Genomic DNA, 6,117 nt, shown 5'->3' with positions numbered 1-6,117 from the left:
TTATGGACATGATATGAGTACATAAACTATTTAAATTATTTGTTATTAGTTTTTAATGAGATCAGTACAGGAATTGAGAATAAACATTGAGAAACTTTTATAGAAATTTGGATTTAATAATTAAAACTTGGGGCTTGTATTTTTATGTCTTTGGATTTTCTTTATTATATACCTAGTAATTCATTTTTATTATTTTATTTTTATTAAAAAAGTAACTGGGCCTTCACCACAGTGAGTTTGAGAAGTCTTGGCCTGGATGATTGCCTTTCCTGTTCAGGCTCCATGTTGGACCTGGCATAGGGCTTCTCTGTGAGATCTGGGAAGCTACATCTGCCCACTCCACTGAGGCCATGAGTCTCACTGACCCACCGAAAGGAAAGCCACAGGCAAATCAAGAAAAAGCATGAAAAGGAACCTCTGTTAAGATCTTAAAATATTGTCTACCTCACCATCTGGATATCACTTAACAAAAAAGACAGGAAAGTAGAAAGAGCTACATAAATGTAAAAAAAAATCATTTTACCTCTAGGGAGCCTGAGTTTCCTCAACAATAAAAAGAGAATAATAAACCCCATTTCACTGATTGTTGTAAGGCTTAAATGAGAAAACATACATAAAATTCTTAACTCAGGGCCTGGCACAGAAATATTAATTTCCTATAAAGTTTGTAGAGTTCCTAAAACATTTTTTTCATTTCAGCAGTTAAGTTCTCTACCCATGTATAAAACATAAATGTCCATTCTTATTAATCTTTAAGTTACTGGAAGTTGAAAATTCGCTACGTAGGTCTGTGACTGTAAGAATCATAGTATTTACTAGAATTGTAAGAATTAAATGAGAGAACAAATGCACAGTGGTCAAACAAAGTGCCTTGGATGTAGGAGGAATTGAATTAATGATAGTGTCCCCCGTGATACACACATGCACACACACATACGCATTCACCCACACACATATGCACATCTACACACACTCACCCATACCTAGCATACTCGGATACAAGATTCAAAAGCTGTTTTCTGTCAGTATTAAAAAATGCAGTAGACCTGGGCATCTACTGTGGATGATGTTTTGTTGATATATTTGGTGTATAAGTTTATTAAGCAGAAACAAGGCAAACAAATGACAGCTGCCTCCTGATGATTTTGTTCTCCAGCTATCAGAGAGCGATTCCATAATTGCATCTGTTTTCTCCCTATCTTGCCGCAGTGTGACTTTGGTAAAGTAATTATACTAGCAAAGGATGGTTTGGACCTTGGAAGTGGAATATTTCTCTTAAACGCTGCTGTTTTAATTAAATGGAACCTCTAGGAGAACAGTGTTTAGTTGTGCAAATGAAACGGGCTGAGCCTTGGGGCACACTGAATCCAATAGAGGAAATAGAGCAGCCTAGTCAATTGGGCACAAGCTATGAGAAAAGTGAAACCATTTATCAGGCAGACTGGAAGTTAATTATTTAGTCAAAATATAATACCTCATAACATGCCAAGGCATCAAGCCACGTGGGGCAAATACGTAAATGTGACGACTATTGATCACCACCAAATTAATGCCTTGGTTGTTTAATCAGTTTTGTATTTGTTTTTAGCACGTTAAAATCAGTTAAAAGCCAGTGCAATAAAAACAATGGTTGGAGCTGATACAGAGACCAGAGCCATAATCAAATTTCAAAGTCAGAAACTGAATTTGGTTCATAAAGCCCCGGAAAGCATGGTTTCAGAATCACTATGTAGACTAGGGTTTATGGGGAAATTTTCTCAATGGCATAAATGAGATCCACACACAGAGTAACAAAGAGAGTAATCATCTTCTCTTTATACATCTCTGGGCCTTCAAATCCACCCACAGTCCTGGACAAAACATACTGTCACATAATTTGGGGAGTAAAGTGGTATCAGGAAAAGAAAATGATGGGGATGAGAGAGCGCTACATTATCAGGAACCTGTCTTAAAATGTACCCAGGGGTTGATTTAATTTGTTTTATGGTAAGACCCGTAGGCATGGAAATGACTATGGTGAAGGAAGGAGTTTTTATACTCACAGTTCTTTAGAAGCTGGAAGCTAGGCATGCCACGCAGGTCCACATGGGAAGCACAGGTTGGTCGGGAGGTAGAGGGAAGGCAAGGGAAAGTATGGGAAAAGTCTTCATTGTGGTTTCTGTGGGAAAGAATGGGCCAGGCCAGGCCAGGCAAGCAGATTTAAGATTGGCTAGTTTGAATAATTCCAGCAGGCTCTGGGGTGTATGGATTGTCCTGAACTGTTTTATACCTGGTCCTGAAGTGATCAGGGCAGCGGCGCTGGTGGCTGGGTACCTGAGAATTCTGTAAAGGAGGTAGTCGGGGAGCTTGGGCTGCGGATTGGCCGGTTTGCATATGAAAGGGGTGCTTCCAGGCATGTCCTTTACAGTCCATAGGAATTGCCCTGAGAGACCGTCTCTCCAAGGCAGGTGAGGCCCTAGAGCATCAAAAAATAGAGAAAATATGAAAATATGGGTAATCCAGGACCTTTCTTTCTCTGTGTTCTGGGATATGAAGAATATGAAAGTATTGAAAACACTGGGGCTGGCATCACTCTGTATGTCACTCAGCTGTGCTAAGGGCTGTCTTTATTTTTATGCTTTGTTGTTAACCATTCAAAGATGCTATCTGAGCTCTGTGGATCCTGACCAGGCATTCTTCTTAACTGCAGATTATTTTGCAGCTCTGCTGCTAATCATGTTTTCTTCAATAGCAAGAAGGCTCAAAAAGTTAAATAATGAGAAAATGACTCTTTAGACACCAGTGATTCTGCCGAAGTTCTCTTGAAAACTCTTCACTTATGGAGAAATGCCTGGGAAGGCTGCCCACTGAGGGTGTCAGTGAAGGTATTAAAAGATCAAGCATTGTTGAGGAAAGATGAACATCCCATTGTGACATAAACAGAATACATTCTATAAATTAAGGTCTTGACACTTCAAAGAGCAGAAGCAGCAATATCCTTAGACTGAAATAGGTGGGAATGGTTTTCAGATCACTGTTTTATACTTCATACACAGAATAAATTATAAGCCAAACTGTAGCCAAATTTATCATATCAGAGGTGTATTTTACGTTCATTTATTTAATGTGACCACTATAATGCCTATGGTTACATTTGTGCTAAATTTTCAGTTATTAAATTTGATTTTCAGTAGATTAAATTTAGCAGTAAAATGTTCTCTGTGCCAAAGCATAAAAGGAAAATCCTCAGGCAATAACATTTTTTCAATCATTGTTTTTTGAAATGCATTTGGTTGTAATAAACACAAACACACATGGCAAAATATGATAACTATTTTTTTCATTGTTAGCATTTTCATCTGGAAGTTTGAAATTTAGCCAACAATTGTTTTTGTTCTGAGGTCAAGAAATGAAAACATCATAAAAATGTTTTCTCACAGAAAATAACACTGCATTGATCACATCTAACCGGCTCTGGAAAAATAACAAAGAACCAGTCCTCTGTCTCCAAGGGAACAAATGCCTGTTTCCCTTAAACAGTGGCTATTCCTTGTCTCACCACTGTGGGGTGCTGCTTCCCATTAAATTGTGTGTGTGTGTGTGTGTGTGTGTGTGTGTGTGTGTGTGTGTGTGTGTGTGTGTGTGTGTGTGTGTTTGCTTTTTACATCTATGATGCCTGATGTTGAAAGGATAGTATACATTCTGATTTGGAAATATCAAGTGCTAGGATTCTATGTACTGAATTTGAGCTCTCTGAGCTTGACTGTGGAGATTCGGCTTTACCAGATGATAACTAGTTATCCTGAGCCTGAACTTACATGTATTTCCCACTCAACAAATGGCTTCCATGATGGTAGCAGAACTCCAACTAACCATATTGCTAATTAATCTTATTCCACACACAGAAAACCTTTCAAATTATGGAAGCATTTAACTCTCTTACCAGTTGAGACTCCTGTGTTTCACCATTTTAGTGAAAGAATAATTGAACGAACAAGTAAGATTTTGTTTTTTTATATATTTTTATTTTTATTTATTTTTTTTTTTAAGATTTTATTTATTTGACAGAGAGAGAGACAGTGAGAGCAGGAACACAAGCAGGGGGAGTCGGAGAGGGAGAAGCAGGCTTCCCGCTGAGCGGGGAGCCCTATGCGGGGCTCGATCCCAGGACCCTGGGATCATAACCTGAGCCGAAGGCAGACACTTAACGACTGAGCCACCCAGGTGCCCAACAAGTAAGATTTTGAATATGGATGCTCATGTAGACTTGCAGTTAGTTTGGTTAAAAAGAAAAAAAAGAACTCCACAAGACTACTTGACTTAAGGAAAAGGGGAATAAGTTAAAGACTACAGGAATAGCTTAAGGAACTCAAAGGAAGAGACTATAACCTCCAAGATGGGAGCTGGGAAATGCCAGTCTTCAGGAAGCAATGGAGCTATCTCTATACCACTAAAGCCACATGGTCCTTTTCTCTCTCTGAACTTCAAACTGAGAAAATGCTTCCTGTCCTTCCTTTTTTTATTTAAACACAGTAAAATCCCATGAGGTAAAAAAAATTAGAGAGTTTGTATAATACTTCTCTTTACATAAATTGATGCCACACTTTGAACAGACTATCTGGCTTTATATAGATTGGGATTGATCTTATTCCAGCAAAAGGGGTTGAATATTCTAATGCTACCCATGTCTTTTTCTTCATTTCAGCTTGATGTCTTTATACATTTTGTTGAACTTCACTGAATTTATTAGCATTTTTTAAGAGTCCCATGATGACTATGTAATAGAAAGGCAGGCTTGCTGCTCTTCTGATCCCTATGGCCCTTGGACAAGGGATGGATACATCATCCAAGGCCTATCAATTCACTGATTGGCCAGATTCTCTCTCACAGGAAATGGGCCATGGAGACATGTGCACTACAATAATTTGGGGGCTGAAGTTTGAGCTGAAAGGTCAGATTGAAGCAGAGCTTGATTCAGTGACATAGCAAGTAAAAGCTACAAGCAAGCTGAACGTTATGGGGAACCTAAACTGAGTAAAAGAGTAAATTATTAAATTTCCTGAATAAAGTCTTTTCCATTGACAAATACTTTGGAAAGGATTCCAAGAGGGCATGAAAGAAGGTCTAATAATTGAACTAGGTTATTTACATATCTGAGACTCAGGATTTGGGGACAGAGGGAGTATTTAAAAAAAAAAATACCTTTCTCTCCTGATTCAACTCCAGGAAGGTTAAATAATTTAAAAGGTCTGGTAAGATGGAAGAGAATTTCTAAGGAAATGCACCATGAATATGACTGGATTAAACAACTGCCAGGTCACAGGTGTTGAATCTGCTTTGCTTTCTTCATCATATGCCCCACCCCAGTTTCTGCCATGCCCCTCTGGCCCAGGAATAGGGGTAGAGGAATTGCTTCCTCAGTATTAGGGTTAGAGAAGAGGTACAGTGGCTATGGTTGCTAGTTTCTTACTGACATTTTCTTTTCCCTTGGACACTGATGGGAGAAAGAAAGGAAAACATACACAGTGTTATCAAAAATATAAGCCCATTGACAGTAGCAGGGCTGTGGCATTTATTTTAGATAATAAGAAGCACCATCCATTTCTAGAAAGAAGTCTAAAAGAGAAATTGGTGATTCTAATTCTGTCCTATCCCTAACAAACTTTCTGAACCCAGACAGGTCCCCTCATTTTCCTGGGCCTCAGTTTTCCTTTGTATAACAAAAGATCAAGTCCCTTCCTACTTTCTCTATTGCTTATATTTCTTGTTATTCTCTTATTAAAGTGGCTGTACCCATCCCAAACCAGATGATGATCTTTGTTTCCCAGCCCAAATCAGGGTGTATAATTTTGGAAGAGCAGATCTGCCAACTTAAGATTTATAGGAACCAATAAATTAAATAAGATGGGCTTTTGACAAGCAGTTGTTTTGAAAGAGGGAAGAGAATCCAGGTAATTACTTGATATTCCATGGAATTAAACTATTTCAACCCTTCCCCCTCCATGACATATGCACATGATTCCAACCAAATTGTTGTGCATCTGAAACCCATGTGGAGAGGCAGGAGAGTACAGAGAGTTTGAGGGTGTAGGTCATAAGGCCAGGTTGCCTGATTTCAAAGCCCAGCTCTGCTATTTC

The sequence above is a fragment of the Zalophus californianus genome, chromosome 7 (assembly GCF_009762305.2).
Source record: "Zalophus californianus isolate mZalCal1 chromosome 7, mZalCal1.pri.v2, whole genome shotgun sequence".
Classification (NCBI taxonomy): Eukaryota; Metazoa; Chordata; class Mammalia; order Carnivora; family Otariidae; genus Zalophus; species Zalophus californianus.
This window is presented reverse-complemented; position numbering follows the sequence as displayed.